Source organism: Bombus impatiens, unplaced genomic scaffold (genome assembly GCF_000188095.3).
Source record: "Bombus impatiens unplaced genomic scaffold, BIMP_2.2 scf_0131, whole genome shotgun sequence".
Classification (NCBI taxonomy): Eukaryota; Metazoa; Arthropoda; class Insecta; order Hymenoptera; family Apidae; genus Bombus; species Bombus impatiens.
Genome location: NT_176550.1, coordinates 793434 through 805443, shown reverse-complemented (window position 1 = coordinate 805443; position 12010 = coordinate 793434). Strand labels below are relative to the sequence as shown.

The following is a 12010-nucleotide window of genomic DNA, read 5'->3' as shown; positions in this document are numbered from 1 at the left end:
CCTCCCTTTAGTTTAATTTATCGACTCGAACATATTTCCGAACAAGATTCCATGGAAAGATTAACCCCTGCGAGCCGGTGGATCGTTTACTCGTGTTTTAAGTATCGCGATATAAACCAGCCACTATGCTCTATACCTAATATATATATCTGTCGGAGTCAGGTTGGCATTTTGGGGCGTTCGATGAACCTTTACTTACTTTACCGTCGCGAATGTAGCTAATATTTATCGGTACGAATGTGGACACTACAAGAGGCTATGAGTAATGGCAATAGGATGGTCGAAATGATGGTGACAAGGAATTCAGGTTCGATAACGAATCCACGGTCCACGGGAGGACAAGTATCAACGTACTACTCGATTCGGGTAACTTCTCGATAACTCAATCAGCAATTCGTCCAACGACTAACTAACAAACTAACTCTCCCGTAATCTAAAAGAAACTGCCCTTATATACTCCTGTCCCCACTTCTCGGGTCAATCTTTGTTTTTAAGGAGAGTCATATAATCATTTCATACCTCTGTCAGGTACACGTCCCTCCCGTGACCGTGGCTATGTCTAGTGACCTGCTATGTCACTTCGAGCCCGAACCCATCGTCATAAAGTCAGAATGGAACATTAAGACTATTTCTTATTTTTATTACTTAAGTGCAGCTATAGTAAAAGTCTGGACTAGGGTATTGGGGTTCTTCCCAACATTCCGGACGGGAAATCCCGCTGTCCTTCCATCTCCGACATATCTATATATATACACATTCTATTTCGAAACCTACAACAATATCACCAGCACTGTTAATCGATGTATGAGAAAGTCTCTTCCCTTACGATTAACTTCTCCACCCTATACTTCGATTTCTAATAACCGTTTTAACTTGTTCATCAGGCGAGTTTAAATTTTAAATGACAGCAATTGGCGAACAATTCGTACAACTCATAAATAAACAGATCCTCACCCCCAGAAACCGGAACGCATGCGAGTCGCGCATGCACCGCGTGGGTAGCCAGACACAAAGGTTCAAGCATACTACGGTGAGTGCATGAAGATAGAGGAAAAGGGTAAGGTTCCTGGAGAAACGAGGTATAGCACGGCAAGGAACACGCTCATTGTTTCCCTCCTTCTCGAGACTCTCCTCGCTAGCTGGCTGGCTGTCTGGCTGGCGACACGTAAAGTGCGTGCACGCGTGCATGCGTGCCTGCATGCCGTGCAGCGGCTCGGTGCATGTGCACATAGCGCGTACAAACGCACGGTATAGTCGATGCAACGTGCACAGAACAGCTCGGTGCAGCGTGTACCGGAGTCAGAGAGCCGCTCAGGGCTATCATTATGGCGGCAGTAGACACTCCCTCCTTATCGCCGGTTTCCAACGCGAGTCTCGACCGAACGAACGCTCGCAGCTCCGTTCGCTCGCCATCATTATATTTTCCGCGGCGAGAAAGGACGCGCACACGAGCGAACGCGCCCAGAAATACGCACACACGCGACCAAACGTTGAATACCGTGCCTCTTTCCAGATGGAGAACGTATCAGAGTATGGGTGAATCCGGTCACCATCCAGTCGAATTTCTTCCTGCGTCTTTAAATATACCTCCAGCATCGATTCGATACTTTGTAACCGATACTTTGACGAGAGTCAGCCCCGGTGAAACTGGATTAAGCAGGCTGCGAGGAAAACTGGATTGGGCGGAGGGACGCGTATCTGGGCTTGCCTGAGAAAAATCGATCTGTTTTTTGCGTCCAGGGGATGATTAGTATTATGACAGGCTGCAGTCGGTACGATGATTTTACGTTCGGAAATCTTGCGCGGTCGATTGGCAATCCAGTCACCGCGAAGTTAGTGGCGTCTGCTTTATTATGCAAACTCTTGTAATCTGTTTAGAATTAAAAGTTTGTCCTATTCGATTATCGTGATGATTACAGTCTCGTCGAATACCAAAAACAATCAATGTTTTTCATACCTTTAGTAAAATTGGGAGGCCGGCTAAACCGAGATCGTAAAATTTATCTATTTTCTTCGTTTGTATTCGTTATAGCTCGTAGTCTTTTTAATATATTTCGTATACACTGCTGTATCAGTTATTTTATGTCTTCGTTATATTGCTAGACATTTTGTATCCTCGTCTTCAGGTCGGATATTATAATAATCGATAATAAATACAGCGGCGATCCGAACAGAGTTCAGATATTTTCAATAAAATTCAAGTTGAATAAATTGTCTGACCATGAAAGGACAATTTTGTAACCATTTGCTTACAAAAAATCTCTATGACATAGTGTAGTAATAAATTAATTGCCGAATGTACCGATTCTACGAACAAGCAAGTGCAACTTCCCATTTATAGCGTCGTCTTTAGGAGAGTAACATTTTTCCCAACTCAATAGCCAAATACTGTACGTGCAATTAAGTACATTGTATCCGCGTTGCACTTTCTTCTCGCCAACCCTCCATTCATTCGCGAGAATCTTTATTTATGTCCGAGTACAATTATCGAGGATTCGTCGAAGAAGGGTGAAACAATCGCGAGAGATGTGTGCCGGCGTTCATTGAGAAGCTCCTCTCTTGAAACGGACGGCAATTTCAACTTTTTCCCCCGCGATGTATCCCTCAGTTTGCGAAGCGCAGCCGCGTTTTTACCAAGCGTTTCCTGCAATCTGTTCTTTCGATACCAGTTAAAGCTCTAACCGGTCTCGCGACCGCGGTTTTTGCCCCCAAAGAAATCAGGGTTTCGCAAGAATGATCCGGATAACTCGCGAAGTGATCGATTCCATAATTTCCTAGAACCACGAGGACTTCGATTCGATCTCTTATTACGAACGATTATCACCGGTCATTATGCTCCACGTTCGATACATAACGATATAGGACATGAACCATATTTCATCGTTGTTAACAAGCATTGATATTTTATCGACTTTGAAATTGATACCCGTCCGTTCTCTCCTATCTCGACGAATATTACGCGCATCCGTCGAATCAACGCGTTGCATTCTATCAATGACGCGTTATCACTTTACCGTTATGCCTGCTCGAGATTTCTTTCCACCTGCATCCGGACGAAGGAATTCACCGAGCATCAGAAATCGATCGGTTTTCAAACGACAATTAGCGATTAACCTCGTGGCTCCGTTGTACAGAGAAGTTTCAGCAAACTTGGCGAATCTCCAGTGACTGATGCTGCTAAACGGAGATACGATATAATTGCCTTACTTATTTGTCACGATTAAATTACATGGTAGAGGCGAATCAATTGGAAAATATTATACGGTTAGACGTAAAAATGTTGAACGTTTGACAGATGTCTTATTAGAAATGAATACATATTTCTTATTGTCAGTTACCTTGAAAATGGTCGCACAAACAGTCACGTGGTCGAATGACCGCCATCTTCTTCTGTCATCTCGATGATTCTCATGTATAGACTTTTTGCATACATTTTACTATGTTTATCACAAGACTTTTCCATCATTCGCCGAGCCATACAAAAAATCTTCCAGTAATTACATCATCCTGACCCTGAGTATTCGATGACGCACTCATATCGCACTGAGACGTTTCCATCACGCGACCGTCGCATCGTCCGCGTCTTCCATTCGTCACTTTCTCGATTCAGCATCGCAGTTCATTACTCCAATTCCATTTCTCAAATTAACACCTCGAAAAGCCACAAAAATTGCAATCCAATCTCGGTAAACCTTTCTCCATGATAGAAGTCTTCTAGAAATCCACGTGTTCGAGACTCGAAATCGTCGGCCATACTTCGAACGATCGCGTCCTCAACGTCTGTCCATCTTACACGATCGTTCAGCGAAAAGGATGGTATTTTTTCACCGTGGTAACGAATTCGTAAGGAATCGCGACGAAAAGGAAACACTCCGCCGCGTCGGGAGCATGTGACAAACCGCTCGCATCGAGGACCGAGGAGAGACTCTATAAGGTGGTTTCCATCCCCCAATAGCGGCTGGCGCGCTGGCGGACCCGACGCTGCAATCATTCCCCGTAATGATTGTCATTACCGGGAACGGGAGGGCGAGCGAGCGGGTGGACGAACGGGGCAGAGGGATTGGCCTGCATTGCGATTGCGTTTCTGTCTGGTCCCATTGGCCGACAAACTGCGACTACGGACGAGTCTCTGTTCCGGTAGACTGCGACCTCAGGCCGTTCGAGATGTAATTTTGCCTCCTGCTATTCCTTTTCGCCGCTAAAAACTGCTTTTCGGAATCGATCTTCGTGGTACCTGGGCCAATGTCGCGGATTCGTTTTCTTTAACATCCGCTGAAAGCGACGGCAAAGAGTTACTCGTGAACTTGGCGAGTTTCAGTAATTTTTCGTTACAATTTTGGTCGTTGGAATATGGAGATTTGATTTATAGTTGTCATATGTAATTGCAGTTTTTGATTGCTTTATAAGGCACAGAATTCTTTTGTCTAGTTCTGAACATCGATGCTACATACGTATCTATCGTTTCGTTGTACTAGTCTGTATTAACGTGTTCGCGATGTACTCATCCTACGGAAGATTTATAGTTTATCCTTTCAGGAATCAAATTAATCGGCACCTTTGATCAGTTTATTAATCTCATGACACGAGTACGCGATTAATATTCAACTGTCGAGAAACAAATGATTTACTTCATAGGTTCAGTTGTTATAAAAGGATGACATAATGAATAGTAAAGTATAACGTACAATTAAAAAATAGTGTTTGTAACGTTATATTTTCCTACTTTTCAATTTATGGAGTTAATCAATGTGGTGTGTGAACAGCTCAAATATCTAGCTTAGAATCTAAATGATACTGTTGAAGCAAGTATTGTGTGTTCTGAGATTGTACGTTTCGATGGATTGCGAAAAATAGTATAATATAATCTTGAAATAAAGACCTTCTTGATAAAAAAAAAATATGCATGTAAATAACAGTGAATGTGTTAAGTAGACATTATTAAACCAATTATATCCCTACTCAAATTGCACCATTGTCGATGTCAGAAACATAGGAATAAGCAATAGCCAGCCGTTCAAAGCGTATTTCAGAGTCTAGTGCCCTAATTAAGAAACAGTGTATTATCTCCTTTAAACCGCCAATTAATTTTATTTACAGATCGTTTCCCCTATTTCACTTTTTAATCTCAGTTTGTATTTCAACAAACTATTCCATAGATTTTAGTAGCAGATTCATGTAAGTACTACGAATAAATGTATGGAATTACATGCAGAGGGAGGATACTTTTATTGAGATCGTTACGTCGCGTCGCTTCGGATCGTAATAAAGCAATCGACAGAGGCAGTGTGTGTGGGTTCAAGAATTTAAAGTGTTAGTGAAAAGAATGGATTTTGAAGCGAGCAGCTTTGGGAGAGGACATCAAAGCATCAGATATCGTGGTGGGGCCTTTCATAGCTGCCATTATCGCGTTACTTCCGCGTGGCCGAACGTCATTTGCCTCACACCCCCGTGATGATTTGAGGGCAACCGAGCCACCGACCCAACCCCTCGTGGCTTGTTGGGGCCATTATGTTACTGCATCGCAGCGACTCTACATTCGCGTCGAATGCATCGATGCAGATTTCTCTGTCACCTCGTACAAACGTTAAAACAAACTAACAAATATTTATTAAAATTTTAACGACACCCACGTTCGTTACCAGTTGCCCATAAATTACCCTAATAAACTCTTGCACGCCATTAAATCGCAATCAAATTTTTCACGCGTTTCACGCACGTACAGAAAGAAAACTACGACTACATTCTGAAATAGAAGAAGCACGCAATCAAATATAAATCCTCGTATCCCGCATTAACGAATAAAACCCATAAATCTCCGTCTCCATCCTGAACGAAACCATTCCGTCTTTATTTGCGAGAAAAATCTAGAAGGAGAGAAAACATTTGAAAACGTCACCGACCTCAAAGAACGCTCCATCACCAAGTGCACCCTTGATGACAGCCTGCACCTGCACATCTACACAATTGCTAACGCTTCGCGTACCAGCTCGTTCATCGGAGGCCGGAAAATCGTTTCGCGATTCGCGGTCCCATGGAAATCCGCACGACGAAGAAAGCCACGAGACGGTCGAAGATCTCACGGTCGATTATCTTTACGGGCGACATTACCGGGACCATTAGAGGAGCGTCGCGTTAGTCGTCAGACTCCTCGCCCAGATGACAGTTTTGCTACGCCTCTGACGTCAACCAAGCTTCGAATTCCAGCGTGGGCGGGTACAGGCGAAATGGCTTCGTCTCCCTTCGTCTATAAGAGCGTCTCCTCGCCCCAATCCTGGTCCTCGTCCTCCGCCACCTCGACGGCCACCACCTCGCCTCCTGCATTAAGCACTTCGCAACGACAATTTGCGATACATTTGCAAGAGCGCACGCGACTTCATATTCCATCCAACTCCGCGGAAAATTTTCTGGAAAGGCAGACACAACCTCGACTGGTTGTCGTGGCTATGTATATGAAGAAGGAGAACATCACGGGGATGAAGAGAGAGAGAGAAAGAAAGAGAGAGAAGTGTCGAGGTCCACTATTGCTGAAAGTGTCTGATCGAACGATTCCACGGCTGGCTGAAGCAGTTACGTTTTTGCCAGGCAACGTTTTACAGCGTCATGGTTCTTTAATCAACGACGACGAACGATTGTATCGTTCGGGTGGAAAATGTGTTTAAAGATCAGAAAAGTCGGACGATGTTGCCGCGGCAACCAACGATTTAGAGAATCGTCAAAACTATTAATTTATAATAAAGTCATTTAAAGGCTGGTTATTAAGAAACTTTATCAGAAGAGTTGAATTACAGAACTCGTTCCCAGTGCATCGAACCATGAACCCACGAAAGCGGTAATTTAAACAACGAGTGCGTTCGTGGATCGTTAATTAGGATCGTAACTTTCGAAGTAATCTGGAATCGCATTTCACGGTGTACCGATGTGCCGCGCACGAAGTCGATTTATCAGCGAGGCCAACGGTTGTCATGGGGATGCGACCCGCCCCCTTAAACCAACTCGCAACCCCCATGCAAACTGCGCATGGAGTCTCGAAAATAGTCCTCTTTGACTAACGAAACAAACCAGAAACCACCAATCAAATACGTAAAATCTAAAAGACACAATCGTCATTTTCACGAAAGAGAAAATACAAAATCTGACAGGGAACTGGAAGAATGGAAGCTCTAAAAATTCCTCAATCACGTTTAGACGCTGCCAATGATTTCTCACGAAAGTTAACGGTTATCTATCTGTAGGATCTCGCTCGCACGAGGATTTCCCAAGATAAGGATCTAAGCCAATCTATGTCTAAAAACGTAGCCTAACCAACGCTGAAAACGATCGACGGCAGAGGCTTTCTGTTCCTTTTAGCAGATTTTCCATCGTCCATTCGATAATCTCGTATATCAATATCTACCGTAACGGATCACGCGAGAATATAATTCTCAGTCGAGTATACGATGAATCGACAAACTAATTAAAAGACAGCCGAATTAAATCGTTCAGATTTAATAACTCGTTCATAAACGTTTCAGTGGAAAACGTTCTCTTTCGTTTAGCCTAATTGTTCCTAATCGAAGGACAATTGCAATCGTTTCCGAAACTAATTACTCGCTCTTCGCAGAGTTATTCTGGCCAATTTTGGTATGGAGGATTCGAGGATCGCCTACGCGAGGAAGTCGTTCTTCTATGCGCACCGCGCACCTTTCGACTTCTTTTTTCTCGTCGCGACGTGCACCAGCTCTCCCACGGGGCTCGACGCTGTGAAAGGTATCCACGGCACTCCTACTTAATTGTTGTTTATATCAAGCAATTTTTTCAAGCCTCGCCGGCTCGATGTGTACGCTCATATAAGAACAAAGCACGCGTCGTCTCTTTAGATCGCGTTTGTAAAAGCGACGCTTTCTGTCGCAGCACGACGATGAAGGTTCCCTCTTGTCGAGTAAGGTCGCATTTTTAACCTCTGAACCTGGTTGCTGACGGTCGCCGCCTCTTTTGCATCTCGACGTTTGCAAACGCCGTTCTCCGCCTTCTATAATTTCACAGAAGCGAATGAAGTGTTTTCCTTTCTCCGCGTCGAGATGCTCGCCCTTTGTCTGCCTCTTTGTTCGCTGGATTCGATATTAAATCTCCTCTTCCTCCTTCCCGGCTCCACTCGAATGTACGTGCTTCCAATTATCTTTCCGAGAGTATAAAAGCAAACGTAAAGAATGTTGATTACCTTCTTTGTAACGTGCACGACAATTTATTTTCCTCTCTTTTTCGCTTGTTTGAAGAGGTATCAAGCGAAGAACTATGTAAGTACGTACTTACATTCATACAGAAATCGATAGATTTGTCAGGAATCTTCCTAGAATCACGAATGTTTTGTTTATGAACACAGCGTAAAACAGATTGGTTCTGGAATGATCGAAGCAGCAGATTGACTGGGGATTCGTTGAAACGGAAGCGTGTTCCTTCTTTCACTGCACTGCCACCGGACAGAGGTGAGAAGAGACCCCTGCTGCGTGTTGTCGGCTACCCGGCTACCTACCTACCATTTCACTGGTGAGGTCCGCCTAAGGCCTCGCATTTATCATCGTGGACCACCTCCGGTGACATTCGTCGCCATTCCAGATTAACATTAGATCTCTCGTACGAGTGAAAGAACGAACAGTCGTACGTCCGAGTTAAAACCAGTATTCCTTCTCTCGATATTTTTAATATCGTACATAAAATCAACGATCGAGAGTGATCTTTTTTTAAACGACCTATTCTAATAGCGTTTAATAACATTGTTGCCTCGCCTAAAAACCGGTCGGCGACATCGAACAGGAACAGAGGCAGAGATTGATGCCCGACAACGTTGTTAATTCTTCGTTTTTCGCCGGTGGTATCGTGTACCGTGCCGTGTACTTACATATACGCGTAATTTCTAATATGCATAAATAAGATTGATGGGCTCCACGTGCACACCGGAATTTCGATGGGACTTCCGCGCGTTGCAGAGCCATGTCCCCCTGAAGGGGAAAACGTGAAGCCGAGGATCCTACCTATCGTGGTGCCGCGAGGCTGGAAATTAATCCTTCCAGAATTTTTCATTGTCGACACCGACCGTCTCTCATTCAGGTAACCCAATAATTACGAGGCGCTCGATCGGTTCGACCCAGCCAGTCAAACGACAGACTTTACGTTCTCCTATCCTTTGTTCCTTTTTCCGATCCTCCATCGCGTCGCGGATTCGCGTTACGATACTCCAGGCAAAGGAGAAACTGCCGGGTCGAATCCGAGCGAAGCGTAATTCGCCCGTCGCGTCGTCCAGTTTTTCCAAGGCTTCTCTGGCTACCGTGTTCATGGAAAAAATATTATTGTTGTAATTAAACGTCATTAATGCTCCTTTATTAGGAGTTCTTGGGCGGAACGACATTTTATTATCCTGTACGTGGAACGCTACATCCTGGATTGTTGTCTAGTTACAGTCTGTTGTATTTTTAGTTGTAGAATCTTTTTCTTGTTCTAATAGTGTCATTTCTTCCGATACTCTGGGGCTTTTCTATTAGTGTTGAAGGTTGTCGCTGTTCTTTTTGTCGTTAAATTCCACTTCTAGTGTTCCTATGCTGCTCCTTTCTATTAGTGTAATTCTTTGCTTCCTTGTTTAACGCATTTGGATTGCTTTTTATCACTGCATTCTCTTTTTCGATATCTTTGCATTCTTTCTTCTTGTAGTCTATCCTCGCACACTGTTACTTTTCTGAGAAATTTAGTTTTTCTCTCGTTGCTAGAATTTTTCCTAGAATCCTTCTAGCGACAGGATCTTTCGAACGTACAAGTTCTCCTACATCTCAATTTACGTGTACTTCGAGAAGGCGCTGCCTATCGGAGAAGATTGAATGCTACATGTAGTTTCGAATGCCACTTCATCAATCAGGTCTCTCATTGTAATGAATCGCAAATGGTATATCGTAAAACACACATACGTTACTAAGTAAAAGATAAATCGTTTCATAGAAATTTCATGGCGGATATAGATAGTTCTCTATGCAAATTCCTACATCTGTCACACCTAAATAGAGAATATAACCGACTCGTTCGTCGATTTCGAAACACGAGCGCAAGAAGGGTGGTCTCGCTCTTAAAATCCATCGCGTATACTATTGTACACGAACAGCGAAAGGAAAGAGGACAAAAGCTGCTATTACACTGACATTTTTCCATCTTTTTAAACGGCGGAAGGGAACGCAATACCTTCGAACGCCACACACGAAATCGTTTCTTTCTCGAGGCGAAAAAGCAATTGCAGAGGCACGGATTAACTTCGAAAGGAACGCGACACGAGGTGGCAGCGATCGAAAACGGCTACCCCTGCCTTGGTAATAAACACAATTACTAATTTAACGCGTTCTGCCGACGGCCATGGAATGAGACTAAGGCACCGAGCTTCGACTTCTTTCCTTTGGAATCGTCCAACAGAGAGATCTATACGCAAATGAACTGCGACGAATCGTGAAAGAATCGAGCCCCCTGTCGCGGTATCGTTGCTTCGAGAGGAAGAGAAGAGAAAAAAGAAGGAAGAAGAAGAGAAAATAGGGAGGATGGTCTTTTAGAGGTAGATAGAAAAAAAAAAGAGGAAAAGGAGAAACAAGTCTGGTAGGTGGCTACGATGGTCCAGCGACGCGAGAACAAAAGGACGACGACTTAGTTCCGCATGGACCTTTCACGAGGCACCGCAACGGTGACGCTCGTTCCTCATCTTGCTCTCTTTTCTTCGTCTCCTTCTGTTTCGACTCCTCGAGTCTATCATCCCGCGCTTCCGCCGCGAGCCAGACGCGCTGCCCGCAGAGATACGCCGATGATGATGATTAATCGTCCTACCTTTGTCTCGCGATAATGAGATTTTCGTTTGCGCAATGCGTCCACCTGTGAGACCCTCTCCTTTGATCTGGCATTCTGTCTCTCTTTCTTTTCGTTGACCGTGAATTTACCGGTATACCATTTATAGCGACTGCGTTCTATCGCCCAGGAAGAATAATTAAACTAACCCATTGTCGGGGTTCATCATTTTAGTCAATAACGTGGAAACAAAAGGACTGTTTTAAGGCACAGATTAATTTATGGCCCTGAATTCGATGGAGGGAGAATGATTAAATCGGTCCATTGTTCTGGTAGATAATTTTGATTTTAAAAATGAGGACGAATGATAAGATATTGGAAACAATTATCTGAAAGTTGATTATTTCGATTAATAATGGAAATATTTCGAAGTACAGTTGAATTTTATGGATGACGTAGGTAGAACAATCAAATCGTTCTATAATTTAATTGAGAAAAGGGAAAACAAGGGATAGGAAATTACAATAAATAATCTTGCGATAGAGTCAAATAAATATCGCTATAATTTATGGACAAGCAAGGAAGGGGACTGATGATTTTCACAAATAAAATGAAAACAAAGGAAGGAACGATCGAATGAGTGATTCCGAGGTAAAATCAAATTCACAGCGCGTGAAACGAGCGAAAGGTAGTTTAGCAGCGACACGTGTACCAGACGAGACGAAAACGAGAAGTTACTGTTAGGGAAGCAGGCATGTGCGTATGCAGATACAATGGCGGCGTAGAGGAGAACGCAAGGGAGCGTGGAACATTTGACTACGGGCTGTCAGAGTGTCAGCCAAGCCCATCCTCTTTCACAACGTAGGAAATATTGTAATTGCCCGTGCGGAGTTTCCTCTGCGACATAGTACGCTGTCCAAACATTATTCGATTCGATTCCCAAGGGGTTCAGGAACCTCGTGGCCTTGACTAAAAATAACTTCATAGCTATTTAATATATCCTCGTCGTCATCTACTTTCACTTATTATTCACCAAAACTTTAAAAATTCCAAATCGATTCACAAAATATTATAGCAATACTGTCCGCAACAGAGAGAATACAAAGTATAATATATAATTTCGAACTCTTTCACATGCCACATCTAAAAAAAGAAAAAAAAAAAGAAAATAGAAAAATGAAGACGCTATTAGAAAAAAATAATTTTTTTTTTATTATTCAATGGT

At 43.4% G+C, this 12010-nt stretch overlaps 1 protein-coding gene across 5 annotated transcripts in view; it reads right to left on the bottom strand.

Annotated features, from left to right (window-relative positions):
• Positions 1–12010, bottom strand: part of LOC105680291 — a 77411-nt gene that overhangs the window by 38353 nt on the left and 27048 nt on the right. The window contains exon 1 of one of the 5 annotated variants that reach the window (XR_004461042.1): positions 3339–5210. The exons of 3 other annotated variants lie outside the window; for them this stretch is intronic. The gene's annotated coding sequence lies outside the window, so the exon portion shown is untranslated. Of the gene's footprint in view, positions 1–3338; positions 5211–12010 lie in introns of those variants that run through there. One more of the 5 variants, XR_004461044.1, reaches the window with a different exon arrangement.